This window comes from Mesocricetus auratus, unplaced genomic scaffold (genome assembly GCF_017639785.1).
Source record: "Mesocricetus auratus isolate SY011 unplaced genomic scaffold, BCM_Maur_2.0 Super-Scaffold_100011, whole genome shotgun sequence".
Lineage (NCBI taxonomy): Eukaryota > Metazoa > Chordata > Mammalia > Rodentia > Cricetidae > Mesocricetus > Mesocricetus auratus.
Window position 1 is genome coordinate 82,729,214 of NW_024429195.1, and position 14,624 is coordinate 82,743,837.

Here is a 14,624-nt window from a genome sequence, read left to right on the forward strand (position 1 = left end):
GACCTGTGCGCTTCCGCGCCAGCAGGATCTGCACTGTGTCTGCCTGCCCAGAAATGAACTGCTCTATCCCAGTCATTAGGGTGCTCATAGCTGACACGGGTCGCCTGTGATGACTCAAGAACCAGGCAAGCCTTAAGGGACCTAAGGCTTTGACCTTTTGATCTGGAGTGCCTGGGAGATCCTAGCGGCCTTCGGGTGAAATAAGAATAGGAGAATGGGCTGTGTAACAGCTAGCCGCCTTTGCTTCTGTAAAACTTGCTTATCGTTGTGGGCTTTTTATGACTATATAGTGGGAAAGGAAGAGACAACTGAGGAGAGTAAAACAACTTTCCTGCCGGCCTGTGGGTTCCGTGAGTAGCTGCAATATACACCTTTCTGGTATCAGTTTAAAACCTCACTCACCTTAACCCCTCTTCCACACAGCATGCTATTTGGCACTAAGACTGCTGTCCTACTAGCATTAAAAAAATTCATTTAATATAAATTTGAATTGAGCCTAGGTCTTTGCTTTTTCCCAGTACATTCGAATTCTGCAACAGCTTAACTCCACACTTCCCAGGGCAAATCTTGGTAAACCAGCCTGCGCCGTCTTTGTAGGAAAAAAGGGCCAGTCAGAGAAACACACTTTGGCCCTACAACCAGAGCCAAAGAAATGCACCCTGGCCCTGAAACCAGTGCCAAAGAAACACACTTTGTCCCTGGAATCAGAGCCAGTGAAAGAAATGCACCCTGGCCCTAAAACTAAAGCCAAAAGGCTAAACAGGACCAGAGAAAGAAACACACTTTGACCCTGAAACCAGAGCCAAATCTGACACTGAACCTGAGCAGAAAACCAACCCAATCCCTAAGCAGGAGATCTAGCCAAACCTGACCAATCCCCACTCTGGAAATCTCCCTGAAAAAACTCTGCCCCTAAGAAGCCCTATATAAGCCCTGTGCCTGTCCAGCTTGTGGGGTCCGGCTGAGGTCTTCAAGGCTGGCAGAGGCAGCCACTCTCCTAGATTCTTCCCTCCCAATAAATCTCTTGAGTTGGGTTTAGGTGAGACCTTCTGTGGGGACACCAGACCTTGAGCAGAAACCCACTTCCCCTTTGGCCTGGGAGCAGGCAGCTGTGAGATAATGTTTACTGAAAACAATTCAGTGCTATAAAGCTCTTGATAGGGCTCCCTTAAGGGCTTGCTCACTGAAAAACCATGACTTTGATTCCCCTATGGCTAGATGCCTCTTCCTGCTCCCTGCTGTGTCTCCCTGATTCTGGGGCCAGAGATTAAACCACCAGCCAGGAGGGTGAGAAGTTGGAGAATTGTATGTAGATGGATGGCAGAAGTCCTTAAAAAGGGAAGCGTTTTTTCTTGGGGGTCTCCTCCTAAGCTGACTTGGGAAGCATAAAGTTTTCTAAAAGCAACCGACCGGTCTCTGTGTCATCTATCCCGACCACCTCGCTACATTCTCGGATGCAGGCTGCACAGCAGGTGCGACAACCTTCCCTCCCCTGAGTGGAGGAGAGGAGAGAAGTAACTTTTCACCAGAGCAGAGAGAAGCAAGGCTATAGCACTTCCCATAGCGAATCTACTCTGGAGACCAGAACAGAGTCTGGGGGACCAGAGGCAAACTGTAACAGCTTTGCTGGGGAAGCCCTCCCTTGCTGGAGCAGGGCTGTTACATTGAGGAAGTCTTTCCCTGGAGCTGGGAAAGCCCTCTCCCCGGCTGTTAGTCTTTCCCTGGAGTAGGGCTGTAAGCTGCTATGCTTACTGTGACCTGTGGTATTCCTTGGCTCCTGAGTGCCAGGATACCTTTCCGTCCGAGCCACAATAACCCTGCCTATTTGCCTGCCAAAACCCCTACTTAGAAACCCCCTACTCCATAACAACCTTTATCATACCCACATCTAATGCTGATCTTTTTAGGGAGAGACAGCCCATGTACATGAACCAAAAAAAAGCTTGCTTTAATTAATTTGGCCAGGATGATTTGGGCTGGTGGACTTTATCCTCTAATCTGTGAGATTAACATTTTTCTCCTTTCCCTCAAGTTACAGCAAAGTTTAAAGCAGCTTGTAGTTGCTAATCTTTGTTACACAGTAACCTCTTGCTGCATAACAATTGTCCCCAAAGCTCACTAGCCAACATCAATAAAACATTTGCTTCCGCATAGGCTCTGTAGATCGGGAACTTGGGGGCAGTGTGGAGAGGTGGTTCCATCTCAGGGTCTCCTGCCAGGGCTGCCCGAAGACTCAAGTGCATACACCATCAACCTATTGCCTCAAGTTTTCACAGATTTTCCCAGAGATGTGCTTACATGTCCACATAACACGACATCTGCAGTCCCTTAGAGTAAATGATGTGCAGCTACCAGCAATAACCTTGAGTTAGTTTGTTTTTTGTGTTTTGTTTGTTTGGTTGGTTGGTTGGTTGGTTTTGGTTTTTCGAGACAGGGTTTCTCTGTATTGTTTTGGAGGCTATCGGTCCAGCCCGGCCTCGAACTCACAGAGATCCGCCTGCCTCTGCCTCCTGAGTGCTGGGATTAAAGGCTTGCGCCACCACCGCCGGCTTGTTTTGTTTTGTTCTGCTATTTCCTACACCAACAAAATGACACTTCCAAAAAAAGATTCTGTTTTCTCACCTTGCTTCCCAATCAAGGGCTGTAGGGGTGCATCTGAGGAAGTGTGGGCCCCATCCCTGAATCCTGATGACAAAAAGATACTGAAAGTCAGAATCTGACTCCTTTGGGGGTAGGGAGCAGAGCTTATTAGAATCTCCCAGAATCATAAGGAAAGCTGTTCAGAAATTGATAGGAAGCCATGAATTTGACAGGTGCACACTACCATGCTCTGATCTGAAATGTGTGATTCCCTATAAAGGGGGGGGGGGGGGGCATGGGACATGATACTCCGTGGAGCTGTAAAGACGTCTCAGTGGTTAAGAAGACTGACTGTTCTTCTGGTGGGCTTGGATTAATTCTCAGCACTCACAGGGCAGCTCACAGCCATCTGTAACTCCAGTTGCAGAGGACCCAATGCCCTCTTCTGGCCTCTGTGGACACCAGGCAGCCACATGGTCCACACACATACAGGCAAAACACCCATACACTTTAACTTTTTTTAAACTTTAAAATAGCGGCTGTCTTCCAACTCATTGCAGGTGGAGTACCTAAGCAGATTGTTCAGAAAGGCTGGGGATATAGCTCAGTTGGTAAACATGAGGCCTGAAGGAAAATCTGCAAGCTCCCCACAGAGCAGACCTACTGACTTGGTCAAAAATGACCATCTTGCCTCAGCTCATGTCAGAGCTATAGGATTGCTGGCAGATACTTTCAGCATTCCTCAGGAACTTGTGAAACAGGTTTCTGTCTGCCAAAATGAGTCATTTCCATTATGGTCCCTTGAGTCTGGGGGGGGGACAAATGTCTCTCCATTGACTATGCCTGGGCTTCGTATCAATGCCTATGCTGGCGTTCTGTCTCCTTTGGTGCCCATTCACACACACTTGTGATGCATTTAAAAGCCCACACTAGCATCCTCGCCCTTCTCACCACCTCCTCTACCCTAAAGTCCGGTCCAGTTTACAGGCCTCTGCCCACAAGCTACCCATCCCTATAACTCTCATGTTCCCATGCCCTGCTTCCTAGCCCTTGTCTTGTCCTGTCTGATTCTTTTTTCTCTTGGCTTTGGACTTTTTCAGATGTCTCTGGTTGTTCTCTCTCTCTTATTCACAATGTAAAATCTTCCCCCAATCAGGGAGCAACCGTTTCAATGATTTCTTTATTGTGCCCTTGCTTACAATGAAGTGCTTGCTATGCATCCACAAAGCCCTGCGTTTGATCCCCAACACTGCAAACACTAGGTATAATAGTGCATACCTGCAGTGCCAGCACTTGGGAGGGATAGGAAAATCAGGAGTCCAAGGTCATCCCTGGCTGCTTAACAAGTCCAAATCAGTCTGGGTTGCATGACCCTGATATAAATAACAGCTAGGCATAGTGGCGTGGGCCTTTAATCCCAGCACTCATGAAGCAGAGGCGGGGCCATCTCTGTGAGTTCAAGACCAGCTTGATCTACATTCCAAATGTAGGGGAAGGCTGTGTGGAAAGCTCCTGTCTCAAATAAATAAGGAGGTTCTGGCTTGTTCTACACAGCATATTTGTCTATTTTTCATACAACCATTTATAGTACTGTGAATTAAATAATTTACATTTTGCATCATAGCCTAAAATTAATTCCTCATTGCTGCTGCTGCTGCTGCTACTGCCCAGCTCTGTCCACTGGAAGTCTTCCTTTGGCTCTTGTATCCATTTCCCATTTCTGTATTTTTCTTTCATTTGTTTTATTCAATTACACTTTTTAGTATTTTCTTACTTTCTGCAACTATTAGATGTTAGGTGCTATGGCATAATTTTGTGTATTTCCTGCACCAGCACCAAAACCAGCAATTAGTTTTTCTAAGAAGCCCTACCTAATTCCGTTTTTTGTTTGTTAGGTTTTGTTTTGAGAATGGTATTTTAAACCAAGATCTGGGTGATAACTGTGCTCATTGTAACTGGAATGTCTTGTCTTCTAAGCCTTCCTGGATGACTGAGCAAAGATATATCTTATTTCCATAATAGAATATATATTTCTGCATATAACCAAACACATCATTTTGATAGATCCTACTCTGTCCCATTCACATAGTAGCCACAGCCTCCCCTGCTGCAGCCAGGGCAGCACAAGCTAAAACTTGGAGTTCCTGGAAGAGGAAAGCAATTACATGAGCACAAGACACACAGAAGAGAAAACAGCTTTATTTCACAGCTTGGTGTGTTTAAAGGGAAGAGCGGGATTACTGGGTCTCTGGAAGTATCAAACCTACATTAGAGCTTTACGGCCATAAGAGCTCAGCACTATCCACGGCATTTTCTTTCTGGCTATCAGATGGCCCTGCAGGCTTCCACAGAGATGGAGAACACCCAGAGAAGGATTGACTAAGTTACAGGTTGCCCTTGAGTTTAGGTTTGCCTTTGAAAGCTATTTCAGCCTTCTGTATGGCAGCATCCTCCCTTGCTGATCTCCAACTTCCCAGACCAACTATGAGAGACCCAGCTACAATTATCCACCACCTATTTACTTTAATGCTTAATTGTTCCACTGTACACACATAGTGTCTTCAGAGTTATTAGCCTATACCCTGTGAGTTAACCAGAATACCCCCATTGGTCTACAATTCTCATTGCCGTTAGGCTTACAGACTCCATGCATTTCCACAGATAATTTAAAGTCTGTACCTTTTCCTTCCAAACTCTTATGTTTTCAAACACTTGTGACCTATAAAACAAAGCATGGGAGAGATGTGAAGATAATGCCAAGTGGCAGGATCATTCTACCAGACTGTAGAGTCATTCATCTCTCTTAAGAGCCAAACAAATTCCAGGAAGCTTCCTCTGGTAGTAATTTAAAACACAAATCTGTATTACTCACACAATTTCAATTAGCTGATAGGGAAATCAGATGGGTTGCCAAGTAACAGCATACTCCTCTCTCCACCAGCTTCCACATACCCTGAACTGTGGGTTGCCCTTCAGTGACCTTCCTAAAAGACCATCACAGCAGAAGAGACACCTAGAAGCATAATACCCATATCTTGAATGTAAACACTGATGACAATGTACAGCCCTTGACATCAGTGTCTTCATCTATAGCATGGAGATAGTATTTGTTCCTTGTGTGGTCTTGGCAGAGGTTTAAGTAATTCATATGTGAAAAGTGCTCAAAGCATAGCAAATATACAATAAATGGTCTCACTTCACATATCCCTTATGTCTCTTTTTGTGATTTCCTTTTCATCCGACTTCATTAGCACAGGTGCTGGGGAGACGGGGAAAAAGCTAGACGTACCTTTTGCCTCCAAACTACCCCTTCTAGCTCACCCCACCCCATATACATATAACCTGTCCCCTCCATGAAACAGTATAGTTCATCTTCAAGTTAAGATCCGGGAAGTGCTGAGACTGCCTCAGCCCAGCCTCACTGGGTGAGTGTGCGCAGGAAACAAACAAGTGTGTGGTGGAGAATGAGAGGAAGCCAGAGCTGGAGACGCTGTGGCAATGTGAGGAACAGCCTGATGTGACGGGCCCGTGCTGCCATCTGAGACCATGGCGATGTCCCGCTGCCACCGAGGCCTATGTCTGGGTCCGTGGTCTTTGTCGATGTCCATGGCCTGTGTTACCCCAAAGACTGTGCTAACATCCATGGTCTGTACTACAGCCTGAGCCTTGTTGTCCAAGGACCCCCACTGAGCTGGCTCCTCCCCTCATGGGCCACCCCACGATGGCGTCAGCAGTGACATGGTCCTAACCCTCTCACCAGCTACTGCGCTCAGATGGTGTGGGTGGGAGAGCTGCCAGGCTGACTACCACCCAGGCCCAGCCCCAGCACTTTTGAGTTGCCACACTCCGACGTGGTACCCATGTACGAGCTTCTGGAGCATGTGAAGGGCCAGTCTCATGGCCCATAGCCAGCAGGGTAGTCACGAGTCTCTAGGAGGGTACAGTATTGACAGTGTACCAGAAGCCAGAGGCCTGGAACTAGACTAATGGCTCACTGCAATGAACATTCACAAGTAAAGCAGTTGAGCAAAAGGGTGAGCATGGCACACTACAGCTTTCAGTGCCGCCGCCACCAGTGACTGTGATGGAGAGAGAGGCGGGAAAGAACTTGGAGCAGAGTGGTACACCAGCAGAAAGCTATGGTTGACAGAGGAACAGGTCGGTGCCCAGAGGAGTCAGTGAGGTGCTTTTCAGGGGTTGCTTTGCTTGTTTGTTTGTTTGATTGCTTAGTTGTTTTTTTCTTTTCTTTTTTCTAACTTTTATTTTTATTTTCTTTTGGGGGGTTACACGGTGGAGGGCAGATATAGAAAGACTGGGAAATGAGTGGGATTGGGGTGCATGATGTGAAATTCCAAAAGACCAATGAGAAATTATGTTAATAAGCATTTAGTTTGCAGTGTTTTTTTCTAAGTGGAAACATAATTCCTTCCTTAGTGAGATGCAAACAATGTCTATTGATCCTCAGAAGGTCTCAATGACAAAGCAAAGTTCACCCTGGGAAAACAATGAGTTTATAAAGCATCCCTTACACAGCATGGGTGAGGGGTTGCTGGCAGGAGCATGGCAGAGCCCAGAGCAGCCACACCAGACAGTTTCCAGGAGCACGGATGATGGCTTCCCCAGAGCTGCATAGATGGACTTCCCTTGGTTAGTCCTCCCCAGCCTCTACATTCCACACCTGAGCACCTAAGGCCACAGGTAAGCAGAACAGAGCTAGCTATACACAAGTGACCTGATGGAAGCTGGGACCTCAAGCGAAGGTTCAGTGACCCTTCCCAACTCCCTCATCTGCGGGAACAGTCAACAGATTTCACTCTTGTGAGCACACACAGCTACTCTGAAGATGATGCTGGCTGCTTTGCTCACAGCACGACATTGTACATGCTAATCTAAGAACCAGGGACAGGGAAAGTTTAGCTCCTTCAGACTAGGCTTGGCATCTTTCTTTAACGAATAATTATTTCTCCATAGTTAATTATTATCTTCCTTTTGGAGTTTTAATTCAAAGTATCCCTAGATCTGAAAAGACCCAAGGCCCTGGCAGCTACTATTAAATGAGATAAGTAATCTTGTGTTTTAGGTTACAATTATGAGTAGTCTGAGTAAGAAGGAATTGCCAGCAATTTTTTTCACTTAAATTTAGAGACCAAAAAACAATAGGATTTGGATGGAGTAATGTTGGCTTTTGCTGTTTTCTTGACAAACTTGGAAACTTTGCCTTAAAATGATTCCCTGAACAGAGAAGAAAACTAGTTGAGCCAATTTCAAATATTCTTTCCAAAAGCACTGTAACAAATGTCTCCCTTTCTTAGACTTTTGTTATTTATAGGCAGGTGGTGGTGGCACACACCTTTGATCTCAGTACTGGAGAGGCAGAGACAGGTGGATGCCCGTGAGTTAGAGGTCAGGCTGGTCTACAGAGTGAGTTTCAGGACCTGTCTGGGGCGGGGGGCATGCCACAGGGTGATGAAGAGTCAGCTTTCTCCTTCCTCTGCGTGGGTACCAGGGATTGAACTCAGGTCACCAGCTCGGGCCTTCACCTGCTGCCTCATCTTTCCTCCCTGGCCTTTGTAATAACTCCAATTGTTTGAGACACTTTTACAAAAGTATTCTACCTTTCAAGTGAGCTATACTGTTTTCCCCATAAACGATTCATTTAGGATGTTTCCAGATCTGCTTAGTAGGGAAATGTCATATAAGAAGAAAGCATCTGTTAATTTTCAGACAAAGGAGAGATATAAAATGCATCTATTCTGACTTTCACCGTCATTGTTCCCACAATGATATGATATGGCAACTATTTACATACTTTTCTGCCATCTGTGTGGCCCAGGGAAGATTTAAAGAACACAGAAGGATGTGACAATGATACAGTAGAGTAACTATTTACACACTCTTGTTCAATCTGTGTAACACAGGGAAGACTTAAAGAATACAGAAAGATATGGTTGGGTTATGTGAAATGCTATCTTGCTGGATAGAAGGTACTTAAACATCTGCAGATTTGGGAACCTGCTGGGCATTAGAACCCTTTAGACACCGAGGGATGACTAAATTTGCATTCCTCTTCAAGAGGGAGAGACAGAACAAGAAACTTTTGGAGCCATCCTAGGAAGATGCTGAAGAGAGAGAATAATGTTTAGAGATGTCTTATGAACGTTTCCTAATGATGTGTGACATCCCTCATCCTCCATGTCCGCTTCTGCATTGCTTTTTCTAATGCACTAAAAAGGGCCACGGTACAATTTCATGTTCTTATCTGTGTGGCATTGTCTCCCATAATGCTTCACAGGACCCTGTGCAACACCTGTGGTTCTCACACTTGGGAAAGTATCATAAATTTGAGGCCAGCCTGGGCTACACAGAAAGATCTGGTACAAGAAAGAAAAAAATAAATACATTGGCTAAGTCACGTAAACCACGGAGACAGAGTGACTGATAAACACATATAAGTTGTGTCAAAGTGTTGGGGTACCCCGAATTGAGGAGGGGCCCCAATCTGGATTCGTCACCCCAAGAATCAAGAGTCCACGCGCCAATTGATGCAACACGCAAGAGGCTTTAATTAGGCATCTGTAGATGGGCCTCTCGGTCAGCTTTTAGACCAATTGGCCCCGAGGTTCAGTTACAATCAGCTTTTAAAGACAAAAACCACAAGCTTTTGGGAGGGGTCCCTATCTCTTGACAGGGGAAGGGGGTACGAAACTCCTGTCCCGGGGGAAGTAGGTGTCTTCCTGACCTACATGTTGTAAATTCCTCAAACCTTGGCATGAGTTAATTATATCTCCCTAAGTAAATAGTGTTATCTCCTTGTTTCCCATTAGTCTTGTCTGCCCATCTCTGACGCCCTGGTCAGTTCTTCACAGATGGCAGCCCATAATTGGCTTTTTGTGGATTTACAGCCCTTCTGCAATTAAGGTCTCTAAACCATACATTCCATTCTGTGGTATGGCCGGTTCCTGGGATGGGGTCCTTTGTTCACTTCCCAAGTTCTCTAGTGGGGTGCCCTCCCTGTTTAAGCTTATATTTTATTTCTATAAATTCGGGGTCTTACAAAAGAAATGCTGGGACAGGAAGTCATTATAGCATTCAGAAAAGAAGCGACACTTAGAGATGCCATCTGTGGTCCTGCCTTGAATGATAAAGATGCTAACTAGGCCAGGCTGGTTATCACGCCTCACGCTTTCAGACTGAATCTTCCGATCTGCTGCAGGCGCATGTCCTGGCTTATACTTCCCCCCCTCTTCGAATCAGTATTTCCATTTTCCGCCATGATGCTGGGGATAGAACCCAGGGCTTTGGGCATGCTGGGTAAGCACTCTACTACTGAGTTACGCCCTGAGTCCATTCAGTAAGAACTTACACCATTTAAAAATACAGCAGAAGTCTTTTCTTAATCTTTTTGGTTCAATAGCCCAATACTGTCATAAGTGTGTTGTATGTGTATTTGGTATCTGAACACACATGTGTTGCAGGAAGGTAATGATTGCATGGGTGGCCTTGTCTGTTCATCTGGATAGAGACTGTAGTATTCATTCATGCCATTGAGCAATTGTAGTGAAGCAATTATGTATTACATTTTGAAAGAGTCATCTAAAAAAAAAGTTCACAGCTGAGATGACTCAGACTTAATTATCTGGACGTTTCGGCAGCTTCGTTCAAGGCGTAAAGTAGAGAGCACTCCTGCTTCAGAGGCAAAGGGAATCAAAGGTACATAGCAACGTTGGACACTTCTGGAGCCTGAGGTAAGAATCTTAAACAAAGTTTTGGGTCTCTGCTAGCCCAGGAGTGCGGGATGGGGACCTTCAATGCAGATGTGACACTGAGTAGTCAGCTGTCATGCATTCTAAATTTTTACTGGCGTCTGCCTAGGGTTTTTCATGCTGTGTTTGTCATACCTGTTCAGCCGGAGTCCTCCCAGGGGAGAGGTTTAGTGAAGACCGAAGGATCCTAAGAAGAGGGAGGGTGAACTACACATCTAACTTGAGTTGGTTCGTGGTAACATGGAGTTTGGGGTTTTGGTTGTTTGATTTATGCTGCATTTCAGAAAGGAATCTAGCAAGTGGCAGAAAAAATCTCTTGTCCCTCAGTCATTGTGGTTAGAACTAAGAGGCCATTGTGATTCCTGTGCTTTGGAGTGGTGTTCCAACCCACACCGGTGCCCTAGATCCTGTCACTGCAAACCTGCCCTCCCACTGGACTGAACAGGTGAACTTGTCAGTGCTAAACTCCATGTTCAGAAAGGAACAGCTTGGCAGGACATTTCAGGGCCCCCTGTTCTTGGAAATCGTGCTATACTACAGATGTGAGGATAGAGTCCTTTGAAAGATTTACCAATTCTGCCCATATTTCCTTTACACTTTTACACAAATAGTCTTTTTTTCCTCTTAACCAATATGTTGGGATGCCCAAGTGGAGACATCTTCAAACCCATTGAACTCAGGGTTTCGGCATGTGCCTCTGTTTGGAGTGTTATGTTTGGCTCACTCCTCGCTACTCTGGTCAGGGTTTCCAGATCCGTCAAAGGTCTTGCCAATAGCAGTGGGAAGCTAAGCTGTGAGACTCCAGATTTTTTTTAACTGTGCTGGTGTTTTATTATTCCTGGTGTTTGGGACAGTCAGACCATTTAATCTAGGGGCGTTGTTCTCTGTGTTGGCAAGGAATTGTTGCTATGGAAGCTATGAGAGTCTTGGAAAGAAACAATCCCTGAGGAGCACAAAGAGGCGACCGGCTGGAGGCTTGCAGGTCCTCTTGGATCCTTTCCTTCAGCAGACAGCTCACTCTGCCCCTGCTTGTCAGACAGTGACTTAACCTTTGCAGCGTCATCACCGTGCCTGACAGGCTTGCTATCCTCCCCGGCCCAGGAATCACCAACCCAAGCAAACAATTCACCACAGCCCTTTCTACTTCAGCAATTTAATCCTCTCACAAGATATGTGGAGGGAAAATACGTTTTGTCTACGTACAATTTGCACACCTCCTTTAGCCAAGGAAAACAACTCTTACCTCTGGAGGGGAACTTAAAACTCCATTTGTGCCCAAGAAAATGTAAAAGAGAGATGCTCAGAAATACTTAAAAAAATAAAAACACCTGGTGCTGGTTGGACTTTTCTACATTGAAGATATCACCCAGGGATCCTTACCTAAAAATCTCTGGATGAAAATGAAAATCTAGCATTCATCAATTCACTTGATGAAAAAAAACAAAAACAAACAAACAAACCATTAACATTAGAATTAGGAATCAGAAGAACAAGGCTTGATTCTCAGGTACATGTGGGATTAAATGAGTCATTCAAACATTACAAATCTCCATTTCCATGTGTCTAAACTGAAAATGAAACAGTATCTACCTGTGTGTTCCTTGATTGGCTTTAAGAACATACTAATTTGTCACTATTTTTTATCACTGTTAGACACTGAGACATTTAACTGCTTTACACCGGTGTGACCCTGTGCTTTTCCACTGCAGACATGGAAATATCTATATAAGTGCACATACATAGTGTAATTACTCTTCTGTCCCAACTTGTTTTAGAGCCTCTCTTACCTAGCTGGACTCTCACTGAGGCCCTGTTCCCTCATTTCCATACAGTCAAGTTGATTCAGGCTGTTATCATTGCTTCTCACTGCTATGAAAAGCTCTTTGCTCTTTGACAAAATTCCCTCCAGTGTCCATTTCAGAGTGGCATTTAGACTTCTAGTCTTTGCCTCCAGTGATGCTTATGTGGTCGCCAATAGTATGGCCTTTCCATCTGGTAAAATGTGGAAATACTTTGAACCAATGTAAATAGCTACTAATCTGAGGCCCTGGGATGTCCTTCTCAGCCCCATTGTCCCATCCTCTGAGCCTAATCTCCACTCCAGAGTCTCTCTCTCTCTCTCTGTCTCTCTCTCTCTGTCTCTCTCTCTCTGTCTCTCTCTCTCTGTCTCTCTCTCTGTCTCTCCCTCCCTCCCTCCCTCCTCTCGTGTGTGTGTGTGTGTGTGTGTGTGTGTGTATGTGTGTGTGTGTGTAACAATGTGCATGTGTGTGTGTGCTCTCACCCTTGTGTTCATATTTGTGGAGACAACAGGTTGAGTGTTGCCTACCTCTCTCCACTTGATTTTGAGTAGAATCCCACTGATCTGAAACTCCCATTCCAGCGCCCTAAGCGCTGGGATTACAGATGTGCACTGCCCAGTAGGCTTTTGTGTGGGAGCTGAGGACCCAAGCTAAGGTCCTTGTTTTGTGTAGCAAGCACTTTACCCAATGATCCTTGCTCCCAGCTCTCCTGGATCCCTTGGCCACCCTACCCCCAGGACAATTACAGGAGCCGAAGACCAGGAATGTCAGGAAGCCACTGGACCTGCCTCCATCCGAGTACGGGATGTTGTTAATATCCCAAGCTTCCAAGGCTTCACACCTGTTTATCCCTCCTCACATTTCCTCTGACCATCAGATAACTCCTCACTTGGCCCGAGGCCTTCCTCTACTTCTGAGTGCCTCCCCATCAGCTGGCTCTTCCTTTCCCCCTCATGACCATTCCCTCCCAGTCTCAGCCCTGCTCCTCCTGAGGATTGTTCTGCGGAATCAAAGCCAGCTACACAGGGCTGAAGCATCCCACTAGATTCACAAGGCCATACCAATGTAAGATGCCCAAAACACCTCAGAGTCTAATAGTGGAGAACCACTACTCTGTGTCTCAACAGTGACCTCAACTGCCCAGGCCACTGCTCCAAATTGTCTCATCCTCCCCGTGACCCAGACCTAACCTCCTGGCCCCTGCTGCAAGACTGCACCCAACATCTGATGGGTGTCTGTACTCTACTGGTTTATAGTGCTGTGCTAATCATCTCTGCCATGGACTATTACAATCCAGAGCAAGGCACGTGCTGTCTTGTCCTTTATTCACCCACTGATTCATTCTTCTACACTTGTCAATCACCCACTGTGTCCCAGATCTGCAGCCTCCAAACCATGTGCTTGCATTCTGGTAGGTCAGGCAGACAATTTTCAAGAAAATAAGCATACGCATATAAATAAATTCACTGTTTCATTATAGTTCAGCAAGGAATGAGATTAGCTCACTGAGGTCAGAAATGGCTTCAGGAAGAAGATATTTAACATGGACCTTTAAGGGGCTATGAAGATGGCTCAGTGAACAAAACACTGCAAGTGTGAAAGCCAGAGTTCATATCCATAGAACTATGGAGAAACTGGATAGGGGCTGGTGAGATGCTTAAGTGGATAAAGACGCTTGCTATCAAACCTGAGGACATGAGTTCAATCCCCAGAACGCACATGGTAGAAGGAGAATCAACTCCAATAAGTTGTTCTCTGACCTCTCTGTGTGTCTCTCTCTCTGTCTCTGTCTCTCTGTCTCTCTGTCTCTCTGTCTCTCTGTCTCTCTGTCTGTCTGTCTCTCTCTCTCTCACACACACACACACTAATGTTATAAAAAGGAAAGAAAGAAAGCTGGGCAAGGGCAGTAGACGCCTGTCATCCCAACACTTGAGAAACAGGATTCTCTGTCTGGACAAGCTGAACATAAACAAGTAAATAAAGTGTAGAGCAATTGAGCAATACGCTTGATATGAACTTCAGTCCTGCAAACACAAGTGCACACACATACACACCCACACAGGCAGCCACACATGGGACAATGCATACTCACCTCCATACACACCACATATACATATCCAAACAAGTATAAATAATAAAATGGACCTGGGGCGGGGGGGGGGAATAAGGTTTCCGCAGCCTAGATAAAGCACAGCATGAGCGGTGCTATTAGTTGGGCATTATTCACAAACTTAGGGTCCTCTTTGGTTGGGTATTAGATACACAGAGGAGGCTCCTGGGAGACGAGGTGAGAGATGCCAGCAGGTTAACCAAACTGGGTAGGCTCAACGCCTCAAGATGGACTTAGGCACAGACGAGTCAAGAGTCATGTTCTAACCCTCATGGCCCTCCACAGACCCATTGTGTGTGTTCGGTTTCTGCACTAGTGATAGCTGAGGTAAGCCCCACTCTCCACAAACCATATGCTGGTGTGCTGTTTTCC

At 45.7% G+C, this 14,624-nt stretch overlaps 1 protein-coding gene across 2 annotated transcripts in view; it reads left to right on the plus strand.

Annotated features, from left to right (window-relative positions):
- The first annotated feature begins 10,219 nt into the window (after nt 1-10,219).
- Nucleotides 10,220-14,624, plus strand: part of Bpifc (BPI fold containing family C) — a 59,453-nt gene continuing 55,048 nt past the window's right edge. For both annotated transcript variants that reach the window (XM_005083801.4, XM_040755177.1), the window contains exon 1: nt 10,220-10,325. The gene's annotated coding sequence lies outside the window, so the exon portion shown is untranslated. The remainder of the gene's footprint in view (nt 10,326-14,624) is intronic.